Source organism: Oncorhynchus mykiss, chromosome 8, assembly GCF_057628025.1.
Source record: "Oncorhynchus mykiss isolate SJ-2025 chromosome 8, ASM5762802v1, whole genome shotgun sequence".
In the NCBI taxonomy this organism is placed as follows: domain Eukaryota; kingdom Metazoa; phylum Chordata; class Actinopteri; order Salmoniformes; family Salmonidae; genus Oncorhynchus; species Oncorhynchus mykiss.
The window spans coordinates 82,719,845-82,733,222 of NC_143029.1; the positions used below are offsets into that span (position 1 = coordinate 82,719,845).

At 43.3% G+C, this 13,378-nt stretch overlaps 1 long non-coding RNA gene across 1 annotated transcript; it reads left to right on the top strand.

Annotated features, from left to right (window-relative positions):
• Positions 1-6,555: 6,555 nt before the first annotated feature.
• On the top strand, positions 6,556-11,862 carry LOC149982157 (uncharacterized). Its single transcript, XR_016482669.1, has 2 exons — positions 6,556-6,971; positions 10,085-11,862. It is a non-coding gene; the product is annotated as an uncharacterized LOC149982157 (long non-coding RNA).
• The last annotated feature ends 1,516 nt before the right edge of the window (positions 11,863-13,378 follow it).

Consider the following 13,378-nt stretch of genomic DNA (forward strand, 5'->3'; position numbering starts at 1 on the left):
CAACATCCTCACTGAGCTAAAGGCCAGAGTTGCCGATTTCAAGGAGCGGGACTCTAACCCGGACGCTTATAAGAAATCCCGCTATGCCCTCCGACGAAACATCAAACAGGCAAAGCGTCAACACAGGACTAAGATTGAATCGTATTACAGCAGCTCCAATGCTCATTGGGATGTGGCAGAGCTTGCAGACCATTACAGACTACGAAGGGAAGCACAGTCAAGAGCTGCCCAGTGATACGAGCCTACCAGACGAGCTAAACTACTTCTATGCTCGCTTCGAGGTAAATAACACTGAAACATGCATGAGAGCACCAGCTGTTCCGGACAACTATGTGATCACGCTCTCCGCAGCCGATGTGAGTAAGACCTTTAAACAGGTCAACATTCACAAGGCCGCAGGGCCAGACGGTTTACCAGGACATGTACTGTGAGCATGCGCTAACCAACTGGCAAGTGTCTTCACTGACATTTTCAACCTCTCTGTAATACCAACATGTTTTAAGCAGACCACCATAGTGGCTATCGATCTGTAGCACTCACGTCTGTAGCCGTGAAGTGTTTTGAAAGGCTGGTCATGGATCACATCAACACCATTATCCCAGAAACCCTAGACCCACTCCAATTTGCATACCACCCTAACAGATCCACAGATGATGCAATCTCTATTGCACTCCACAATGCCCTTTCCCACATGGACAAAAGTAACACCTATTTGAGAATGCTATTCATTGACTACAGCTCAGCGTTTAACACCATAGTGCCCTGGATCCTGGACTTCCTGACGGGCCGCTCCCAGGTGGTAAGGGTAGGTAACAACACATCCCTCACACTGATCCTCAACACAGGGGCCCTTCAGGAGTGTGTGCTCAGTTCCCTCCTGTACTCCCTGTTGACTCATGACTGCTCGGCCAGGCACGACTCCAACGCCATCATTCAATTTGCCGATAACACAACAGTGGTAGGCCTGATCACCGACAGCAACGAGACAGCCTGTAGGGAGGAGTTCAGAGACCTGGCCGTGTGGTGCCAGGACAGCAACTTCTCCTTCAACGTGATCAAGACAAAGGAGATGATTGTGGACTACAAGAAAATGAGGACCGAGCACGCCCCCATTCTCATCGACTGGGCTGTAGTGGAACAGGTTGAGAGCATTAAGTTCCTTGGTGTCCACATCACCAACAAACTAACATGGTTCAAATACATCAAAACAGTTGTGAAGAGGGCATGACAAGACCTGTTCCCCCTCAAGAGATTGAAACGATTTGGCATGGGTCCTCTGATCCTCAAAAGGTTCTACAGCTGCACCATCAAGAGCATCCTGACTGGTTGCATCACTGCCTGGTATGGCAACTGCTCGGCCTCTGACCGCAAGGCACTACAGAGGGAGGTGCTTATGGCCCAGTACATCACTGGGACCAAGCTTCCTGCCATCCAGGACCTCTATACCAGGCGGTGTCAGAGGAAGGCCCTAAAACTTGTCAAAGACTCCAGCCACCCTTGTCATAGACTGGGCCACCCTTGTCATAGACTTCTCTCTGCTACCGCACGGCAAGCTGTACCGGAGCGCCAAGTCTAGTTCCAAGAGGCTTCTAACCAGCATCTACCCCCAAGCCATAAGACTACTGAACATCTAATCAAATGGCTACCCAGACTGTTTGCATTGCTCCACCCCCCTACTCTCTGTTTTTATCATCTATGCATAGTCACTTTAATAACTCTACCTACATGTACACATTCTCTCAATTATCTCGACTAACCGGTGTCCCGCACATTGACTCTTTACTGGTACCCCCTGTATAGAGTCTCACTATTGTTATTTTACTGCTGCTCTTGAATTACTTGTTCCTTTTATTTCTTATTCGTATTTTTTAAAACGCATTGTTGCTTAGGGGCTTGTAAGCAAGCATTTCACTGTAAGGTCTACACCTGTGGCATTCGGCGCACGTGACTAATACAACTTGATTTCATTTGACAGACCATACATGGACTTCCCTCTTTCTAACAGGTCACATGAGATTGGCTTAATGCCAATGGGAGCGGACCAATGAAATGAGATATGATATCCACAGTGTGCATAACCAAATGAGTTATTTGATGTCTGAATAGAGAATGGAACATGATTAAACTCTTCTAGTAATACAACTGAGAAATAACATAATTAAATACTAGCAAGGTGAAAATGAATGAACAAAGACATTTGATTAATATTTATGAAATCAGACTTATTAACGTAACGAACACAGAACCTTCTATGCCATAATTGTGGATACACCATTACATTCTGCTGTGGACTGAAGAGGAAGCCATGACATCTTTGGAAAAACTTTTACTTTGAGGTTTTATTTAAATAGATGAGTTAATATGTTCAGGGTCCAGTGTGGTTTAATGTATCAGTTCCTGGTGTTAACCTTCATAGTCCAGGTGAAGAGCTGAAACAGAATCAGACTCTATATACACTATCTATATACACTATCTATATACACTATCTATGCACACTATCTATGCACACTATCTATGCACACTATTCAGGCTGCATCACATCCGGACATGATTGGGAATCCATAGGGCGGTGCACAATTGGCCCAGCATCGTCCGGGTTTTGCCGGGGTAGGCCGTCATTGTAAATAATAATTTGTTCTTAACTGACTTGCCTAGTTAAATAAAAAATTAAAATAATTCATACACAGGTTGTCAGCATACAGAGCAACAACATGTTACTTTGTGTTCTGTTCATCAACACTCTATAACTCTATTGGACACTGGTGTGGTGATATTGATCCTTCACACACTGTCCAGATGAACTTGTTACACCTTTTACTCTAGAGTCAAGAACACAGAGGAACTGATAAAAATACCTGACTCCTCCCCAGAGGTTACAGCTGATTGGCTTAATGCCCATGAGACACAAGTCCCAACCAATGAAATTAGAGTTTATACCCACAGCGATGGTATGCAAATGATAATCATTGCAGTGAATGTGTGAGGGTGGATAGACCATGGGTTTCATAGTGTAGTGTAGTGATACCATGTAGTGTTGGAGGACAGCCACTACAGTATTGATATGAGACACTCATGTCTCTGTCTTCCCTGTACTGTCAGAACCTGTATGTGGAGAGAGGAAGGTGCTGGGTTCCCCTCTCTCTATAGTTCATCTGAGGGTCTTCACTGAGTTTCCTACTGTTCACACTCTGTTTCAAAACGTTTTCTCTATACTGAACACACCCTGGTTTAGTAAATCCTGTTGCTACCCATCAACATGACCAAAGTTGATGAATTTGCTACCATCTAAAAATGAATAATGGAAACTGCATGAGTGATATTCATAAAGGACATAAATGAATGACACCCTGTCTGCTCTTAAGTTGTTGAGCTTTGGGATCAGAAAGTCTCTACAGTCACAATTGCACTATTCACAAAGTCAACTATAAGCTTGGCACATCTAGCCACTGGGATTTTGGCCCATTCTTCAAGTTACAACTGCTCCAGCTCTTTCAAGCTGGATGTGTTATGCACGTGAGTGAGGACCCAAAAGCGGTTTAACAAAAACAGAGTCCTTTAATGTCAAAACACAGGTAAGACATAGATCCTCTTCAAATGTATATGATGGCAAAAATAAACAACCCGCAGAGAGGGCGACAAATGAAACATAAAGTCCTTCTGAATATCACAGAAGAGTCCGCCCCAGAGTCTATCAAGGCACTGCAGGAAGCTGACGAACCGGTCCAGCGTAGATGGACCGACAAGGTAGTGCAGGATCTTGAAGGAGAGACCAGAGTAGTAGCGCTCACCAGTAGCCCTCCGCTTACTGATGAGCTCTGGCTTTTACTGGACATGAAGTGACAAAATGACCAGCGGAACCGCAATAGAGACAGAGGCGGTTGGTGATTCTCCGTTCCCTCTCCTTAGTCGAGATGCGGATACCCCCCAGCTGCATAGGCTCAGCACCCGAGCCGGCGGAGGAAGATGGTAGTGATGCGGAGAGGGGGGCAACGGAGAACGCAAGCTCCTTTCCACGAGCTCGGTGACGAAGATCAACCCGTCGCTCAATGCGAATAGCGAGTTCAATCAAGGAATCCATGCTGGAAGGAACCTCCCGGGAGAGAATCTCATCCTTTACCTCCGCGCGGAGACCCTCCAAAAAACGAGCGAGCAAAGCCGGCTCGTTCCAGTCACTGGAGGCAGCAAGAGTGCGAAACTCAATAGAGTAATCTGTTATGGATCGATTACCTTGACATAGGGAAGACAGGACCCTGGAAGCTTCCTCCCCAAAAACAGAACGATCAAAAACCCGTATCATCTCCTCCTTAAAGTCCTGATACTGGTTAGTACACTCAGCCCTCGCCTCCCAGATTGCCGTGCCCCACTCACGAGCCCGTCCAGTAAGGAGAGATATGACGTAGGCGATACGAGCTGTGCTCCTGGAGTAAGTGTTGGGCTGGAGAGAAAACACAATATCACACTGGGTGAGGAACGAGCGGCATTCAGTGGGCTCCCCAGAGTAACACGGCGGGTTATTGATTCTGGGCTCCGGAGATTCGAAAGCCCTGGAAGTGGCCGGTGGATCGAGGCGGAGATGGTGAATCTGTTCTGTGAGGTTGGAGACTTGGGCGGCCAGGGTCTCAACGGCATGTCGAGCAGCAGACAATTCCTGCTCGTGTCTGCCTAGCATCGCTCCCTGGATCTCGACGGCTGAGTGGAGAGGATCCGAAGTCGCTGGGTCCATTCTTGGTCAGATTCTTCTGTTATGCACGTGAGTGAGGACCCAAAAGCGGTTTAACAAAAACAGAGTCCTTTAATGTCAAAACACAGGTAAGACATAGATCCTCTTCAAATGTATATGATGGCAAAATAAACAACCCGCAGAGAGGGCGACAAATGAAACATAAAGTCCTTCTGAATATCACAGAAGAGTTCCCCTTCTAGCAGCAGAGGAGAATAGCTGGGTTAGAGTCCACTTCTAGCAGCAGAGGAGATTAGCTGGGTTGTAGAGGACAGAGGTACCTGATCACACGTAGCCTCAGATGAACAGGCAGATTCCGACAGGACAGGACAAGGTTGAAGCAAACAAGACGATAGTTTGGTTCTGGCATGAGAAACTCAAACGAGAATCTGACAAAGACAGAAGCAGGAACAGAGAGAGAAATAGAGACCTAATCAGAGGGAAAAAAGGGGACAGGTGGGAAAAGGGTGAACGAGGTAGTTAGAGAAGATGAGGAACAGCTGGGGGAAGGAGGGGAAGAGAAGGTAACCTAATACGACCAGCAGATGGAGAAGGAGTAAAGAGAAAGAACAGGAACAAGACATAATATGACAATACATGACAGGATGGGTTCCGCTGGTGTACAGCAATCTTAAGTCATACCACAGATTCTCAATTGGATGGAGGTCTGGTCTATGACTAGGCCATTCCAAGACATTTAAATGTTTCCTCCATAAATTGCAAATAAATTCATAAAAAATCCTACAATGTGATTTTCTGGATTTTTTTTCTCTAATTTTGTCTGTCATAGTTGAAGTGTACCTATGATGACAATTACAGGCCTCTCTCATCTTTTTAAGTGGGAGAACTTGCACAATTGGTGGCTGACTAAATGCTTTTTTATCCCACTGTAGATATCTGTTATATATTTACGCGATCTAAGGATCAGGAATGACATCGATCCATCGAAGTGCGGATCGAAATCGATCCATCGAAGTGCGGATTGATGTCTTTCCTTTTCCATAAATATAAGGAAACAAATATCTATAAAATTGCTGAACCACAACTTTATAAGAGACATTCAAAATAAACCCCTTCACCTAAAAGGATCTGAAATTTTATGATAGTTTTAAAGGGCAGTGCAGTCAAAAATATATTTCCACACCATGAGGTAAAAAATGACACTTAGAAATTATGATAATGGAATTTTATTGTGAGCTACATATTTTTATTTATTTATATACAGTATTTAAAACATCTGGAATTTCACCCTGTTCAGGTGGGATGGGTTTTTTGGCCCAGAGCATGACATCACAATCTGATCTGATTATTCTGACCAGTGACCAGTCATCTTTTATTTGCATATGTATCCTCCTACTTTGAAGGAATAAATGGGATAGGCTCTAGTCTAGAGTCTAGATGATCCTATTTGCCAATCCGGGCTGTGTATGTATATGTATTTAAAGTTGTATCAACACGCCCACATGAAGAGACTGAACATTTCAATGGCAAAAGGAGTGTCAGGGCAATAAATCCCCATTGAGACAGTGTCTGTGCCTCGACCTAGGTTGGGCAAAACGAAACATGGTGGTATTCGCCTTAATTAAGTCGACCCCCTACTTTTTCGAACATTCTGTTAAAAATCGTGCAACATTTCAGCGTCCTGCTACTCATGCCAGGAATATAGTATATGCATATGATTAGTGTGTGTGGATAGAACACACTCTGAAGTTTCTAAAACTGGTTAAATAATGTCTGTGACTATAACAGAACGTGAACAGCAAGCGAAATCCCAAGAAAAACCTGGTCACAAAAACCACAGAAAAGTATTAATCCGCCAGTCTCTGATTTGCAGTTCCTACAACTTCCACACGATCTCGCCAAAAACGTCATTTTCGTTGACAAAAATCCTTTGTGTAATGACAAATAGATCCTTCATTTCGTCCAGCATACAGGAAGAGAAAGGACAACGTTTTCTTGAGTAGCTGCTATTGAATACAGATCGCCCAGTGATCAATTTGATAGATTATTAACATTTACAAATACCTAAAGTTGGGTTAGAAAAGTAGTTTGAAGTGTTTTGTCAAAGAATATAGGCAACTTATATAATTTTAAAAAATGACGTTGCGTTTTGGAACTGAGCTTTTTCCTGAACCAGACAGGCTATACAAATGGATATTTTGGGCATACATGGACGGATTTAATCGGGAAAAATACCCAATTGTGATGTTTATGGAACATATAGGAGTGCCAACAAAGAATATCATCAAAGGTAATGAATGTTTTATATTTTATTTCTGCGTTTTGTGTAGCGCCGGCTACGCTAATTATTTTGTTTACGTCCTCCTTCAGGTATTTTGGGGTGTTGCATGCTATCAGATAATAGCTTCTCATGCTTTCGCCGAAAAGCATTTTAAAAATCTGACTTGTTGGCTAGATTCACAACGAGTGTAGCTTTAATTCAATACCCTGCATTTGTGTTTTAATGAACGTTTGAGTTTTAACGAGTACATTTAGCATTTAGCGTAGCGCATTTGCATTTCCAGGTGTCTAGATGAGACGTCTGCGTCTCGGGTGGGAGTAAGAGGTTTTAACAATCTCACTGGAATAAAGACCTCCTCCATTCCTGCCATTATTGAAAGAGATTGTGATACCTCACATCTCAAAATAGGGCTACTTAATGTTAGATCCCTCACTTCCAAGGCAGTTATAGTCAATTAACTAATCACTGATCATAATCTTGATGTGATTGGCCTGACTGAAACATGGCTTAAGCCTGATGAATTTACTGTGTTAAATGAGGCCTCACCTCCTTGTTACACTAGTGACCATATCCCCCGTGCATCCCGCAAAGGCGGAGGTGTTGCTAGCATTTATGATAGCAAATTTCAATTTACAAAAAAACAAAATGTTTTGTCTTTTGATCTTCTAGTCATGAAATCTATGCAGCCTACTCAATCACTTTTTATTGCTACTGTTTACAGGCCTCCTGGGCCATATACAGCGTTCCTCACTGAGTTCCCTGAATTCCTATCGGACCTTGTAGTCATGACAGATAATATTCAAATTTTTGGTGACTTTAATATTCACGTGGAAAAGTCCACAGACCCACTCCAAAAGGCTTTCGGTCCATCATCGACTCGGTTTTGGCCAACATGTCTCCGGACCTACTCACTGCCACAGTCATATTCTGGACCTAGTTTTGCTCCGTGGAATAAATGTTGTGGATCTTAATGTTTTTCCTGATAATCCTGGACTATCCTGGACTATCCTGGACTACCAACCAAGGGTTGGGGTCTGAGCGACAAAAGTTATAAATTCTCGGACAACCCAAAGATCCCTAATGTCTTTCCAGACTCCCTCCGCCTACCCAAGGACGTCAGAGTACAAAAACCAGTTACCCACTTAACTGAGGAACCCAATTTAACCTTGCACAATACCCTAGATGTAATCGCACCACTAAAAACAAAAAACATTTGTTATAAGAAACTAGGTTCCTGGTATTCAGAAAATACCAGAGGAACAGAAATGGTGCTACTCCAAACTGGAAGTCTTCCAACTAGCTTGGAAAGACAGTACTGTGCAGTATCGAAGAGCCCTTACTGCTGCTCGATCATCCTATTTTTCCAACTTAATTGAAGAAAATAAGAACATTCCAAAATGTATTTTTGATACTGTCGCAAAGCTAACTATAAAGCAGCATTCCCCAAGAGAGGGTGGCTTTAACTTCAGCAGTGATAAATTCATGAACAACGTTGAGGAAAAGATCATGATCATCAGAAAGCAAATTACGGACTCCTCTTTAAATCTGCGTATTCCTTCAAGCTCAGTTGTCCTGAGTCTGCACAACACTGCCGTGACCTAGGATCAAGGGAGACACTAAAGTTTTTCAGTACTATTTCTCTTGACACATTGATGAAAATAATCATGGCCTCTAAACCTTCCAGCTGCATACTGGACCCTATTCCAACTAAACTACTGAAAGAGCTGCTTCCTGTGCTTGGCCCCCCTATGTTGAACATAATAAACGTCTCTCTATCCACCGGATGTGTACCAAACTCACAAAAAGAGGCAGTAATGAAGCCTCTCTTAAAAATCCAAACCTTGACCCTGAAAATATAAAGAACTCATCCCATTCCTTTCAGAAAAAGCTGTTGCATCGCAACTCACTGCCTTCCTGAAGACAAACAATGTATACGAAACGCTTCAGTCAGGTTTCAGACCCCATCATACCACTGAGACTGCACTTGTGAAGGTGGTAAATTACCTTTAATTGGCGTCAGACTGAGGCTCGTTATCTGTCCTCGTGCTCCTAGACCTTAGTGCTGCTTTTGATACCATCGATCACTACATTTTTTGGGAGAGATTGGAATCTCAAATTGGTCTACATGGACCAGCTCTGGCCTGGTTTAGATCATATCTGTCGGAAAGATAACAGTTTGTCTCTGTGGATGGTTTGTACTCTGACAAATCAACTGTAAATCCCAGTGCTAGCCTCTCTACACTGGCTTCCTGTTAAGGCAAGGGCTGATTTCAAGGTTTTACTGCTAACCTACAAAGCATTACATGGGCTTGCTCCTACCTATCTTTCTGATTTGGTCCTGCCGTGCCTACACGTACGCTATGGTCACAAGATGTAGGCCTCCTTACTGTCCCTAGAATTTCTAAGCAAACAGCTGGAAGCAGAGCTCCCTTTTTATGGAATGGTCTGCCAACCCATGTGAGAGACGCTGACTCGGTCTCAACTTTTAAGTCTTTATTGAAGACTCATCTCTTCAGTAGGTCCTATGATTGAGTGTAGTCCAGCACAGGAGTGTGAAGATGAACGGAAAGGCACTGGAGCAACGAACCGCCCATGCTGTCTTTGCCTGGCCGGTTCCCCTCTCTCCACTGGGATTCTCTGCCTTTAATTATTACAGGGGCTGAGTCACTGGTTTACTGGTGCTCTCTAATGCCATTCCTAGGAGGGGTGCGTCACTTGAGTGGGTTGAGTCACTGACGTGATCTTCCTGTCTGGGTTGGCATCCCCCCTTGGGTTGTGCCGTGGCGAGATCTTTGTTGGCTATACTCTGCCTTGTCTCAGGATGGTAAGTTGGTGGTTGAAGATATCCCTCTAGTGGTGTGGGGGCTGTGCTTTGGCAAAGTGGGTGGGGTTATATTCTGCCTGTTTGGCCCTGTCCGGGGGTGTCCTCGGATGGGGCCACAGTGTCTCCTGACCCCTCCTGTCTCAGCCTCCAGTATTTATGCTGCAGTAGTTTATGTGTCGGGGGCTAGGGTAAGTTTGTTATATCTGGAGTACTTCTCCTGTCCTATTCGGTGTCCTGTGTGAATTTAAGTGTGCTCTCTCTAATTCTCTCTTTCTCTCTTTCTTTCTCTCTCTCGGAGGACCTGAGCCCTAGGACCGTGCATCAGGACTACCTGACATGATGACTCCTTGCTGTCCCCAGTCCACCTGGCCGTGCTGCTGCTCCAGTTTCAACTGTTCTGCCTTATTATTATTAGACCATGCTGGTCATTTATGAACATTTGAACATCTTGGCCATGTTCTGTTATAATCTCCACCCGGCACAGCCAGAAGAGGACTGGCCACCCCACATAGCCTGGTTCCTCTCTAGGTTCTTCCTAGGTTTTGGCCTTTCTAGGGAGTTTTTCCAAGCCACCGTGCTTCTACACCTGCATTGCTTGCTGTTTGGGGTTTTAGGCTGGGTTTCTGTACAGCACTTTGAGATATCAGCTGATGTACGAAGGGCTATATAAATACATTTGATTTGATATTTGGGGAGTTTCTCCCATTCTTCTCTGCATATCCTCTCAAGCTCTGTCAGGTTGGATGGGGAGCGTATCTGCACTGCTATTTTCATGTCTCTCCAGAGATGTTCGATTGGGTTAGAGTCTGGGCTCTGGCTGGGCCACTCAAGGACATTCAGAGACTTGTCCTGAAGCAACTCCTGCGTTGTCTTGGCTGTGTGCTTAGGGTCACTGCCCTGTTGGAAGGTGAACCTTCGCCCCAGTCTGAGGTCCTGAGCGCTCTGGAGCAGGTTTTATCAAGGATCTCTCTGTACATTGCTCCGTTCATCCTTGCCTTAATCCTGACATGTCTCTCAGTCCCTGAAAAACATCCCCACAACATGATACTGCCACAACCATGCATCACTGTAGGGATGGTGCCAGGTTTCCTCCAGACATGATGCTTGGCATTCAGGCCAAATAGTTCAATCTTGGTTTCATCAGACCAGAGAATCTTGTTTCTCATGGTCTGAGAGTCTTTGGGTGCCTTTTGGAAAACTCCAAGTGAGCTGTCATGTGCCTTTTAGTGAGGAGTGTCTTCCGTCTGGCCACTCTACCATAAAGGCCTGGCTGGTGGAGTGCTGCAGAGATGGTTGTCTTTCTGGAAGGTTGTGAAAACTTCAAAGGGTGTGAATACTTATCTAAATAAGTTTTTTTCATTTTAATACACTTGCAAAAAAGTTTTTTTAATTTAATACACTTGTCATTATGGGGTATTATGTGTAGATTGATGAGGAATTGTTTTATTTAATCAATTTTAGAACAAGGCTGTAAAATGACAAAATGTGGAAAAAGTCAAGGGGTCTGAATACTTTCCGAATGCACTGTACAGATGTTTTGTTAGATTACTGATTTACGGGATGCCTCATGGTCTGACCAACACCGCTGTAGCTTTGCCACCTTCCAAGATGAGTAGGCTGCTGTAACACACTAGAGTCGTCCAAAGGTCTTTATGTTGTACATTGTCTGCCATCTAGTGTTGGGATTCAACTATTACATCAGTGATAATCATGTCCACATGCTGCTGACAGTAATGTCTCCAACATTTCCTCGTCTTACAGTAAAACACCAATAGAAATATTATCCAGTCAGTTTTAGATTATTATTTTTCTATTAACCCCATATTACCAATACAGTACTTTGTTAACCTTTCTAAATTCACACCTGAAATTGTGCGACCATAAACTCAGTAACACTGGATAATCCCTTATTTCTAAAATGTAACAGTTAATTGACAAACCCTTTATAAACTATATGTAGATTCTACCCTAAAGTAAAGTCTGAATATATTCTGCTTCTCTCAGCAGTGTACCGTCTCACTCTAAAACATGGATGTGGATGCAGTTAACAGACAATAAAACAGACAGGAAACAGAATTCTTGCTCATGTTTTATTATTATTAAGACCTAACTTCATACATAGACAGAGAGGATGGAAGAGAGAGAGAACATCTGAGAGGTTTAGACCTCACTTCATACAGAGACAGAGAGGATGGAAGAGAGAGAGAACATCTGAGAGGTTTAGACCTCACTTCATACAGAGACAGAGAGGATGGAAGAGAGAGAGAACATCTGAGAGGTTTAGACCTCACTTCATACAGAGACAGAGAGGATGGAAGAGAGAGAGATAACATCTGAGAGGTTTAGACCTCACTTCATACACAGACAGAGAGGATGGAAGAGAGAGAGAACATCTGAGAGGTTTAGAACTCAAGCTGGTGCACCCTGGTTGGCTCGGGTTTCATCCTGTAGGAGACCAAGACTTCTTCTGCCACGCCCCCTCTTCTGCTTCTTCTTGATCATTGAAGTGATCAGTTCCTTATAGCAGTAGTTTGCAGCAAAAAGTTGGATGAATATATTGGTACCTTCCTATGGACGGTTGATAAAGAGACAAAATCAAGTGATACACAATGTCTCCAAGGTTGGGATCAACTATTTAAATTCAGGAAGGTTACTGAAATTCCAATCACAATTACAATGTGTCCTCTTTGAATGAGAAAACAGAGAATTTAAATTGGAATTGACCATAGAATGGACTGGCAGCCATTTTGAGTTTACCCATTCCAGGAAGTAAAAGCAGGAATGGTACCCTTCAATCTGTGCTGTGATTTATTGAGTCAACTTAACTGACATTACCACAAATACAAGTTTAGCTTATGAAACAAATATAAAATGTTTTTGTATCACGCCTCTCCTTTTTCTAAATATCTAATTTAATATATAATAATATGAAAAATGTATATATTCAGGGCTCCTGAGTGGTGCAGCGGTCTAAGGCACTGCATCTCAGTTCTAGAGGTGTCACTACAGAACCTGGCTCAATTCCAAGCTGTATCACAACCGACTGTGATTGTGAGGCACACAGATGGCCCAGCGTTGTCCGGGTTTGGGTTTGGACGTGGTAACCCATCATTATATATAACAATTTGTTCTTAACTGACTTGCCTTGTTTAATAGAGATTTTAAAAAATATGAATTGTGTAAATAATATTATTTATTGTCTGTCTCTTGGTGTCTTTCCAATGTATAACTCTTGAGTTCGATTGGTCTCTTTATCTATAGATACAGTAAAGGAGTCAATTAAACTCAACCAAAACAATGGAGTTGCCATGGAAACTCGTGGGGGAAAGATCCCGAGTCTCCTCATTGCCCCCCAGCAAAATGATCCTAAGTTTAGCCTATTGGTTATATGTGTATTTCACACTATGTTGAGGTTAACATCGGAGTTTAATGCTTGTATGGCTGTCAACCCTAAGACATGTTCATGTTATCGTTACCAATCAACTGCATTAAAGTTAAAATACGACTTTGACTATCACCACTGATTTCTGTGTGCTAGCTATGCTAACCAGCTTATACCAACGGCAGTTGGCATTTAGCAGTCACATTTATC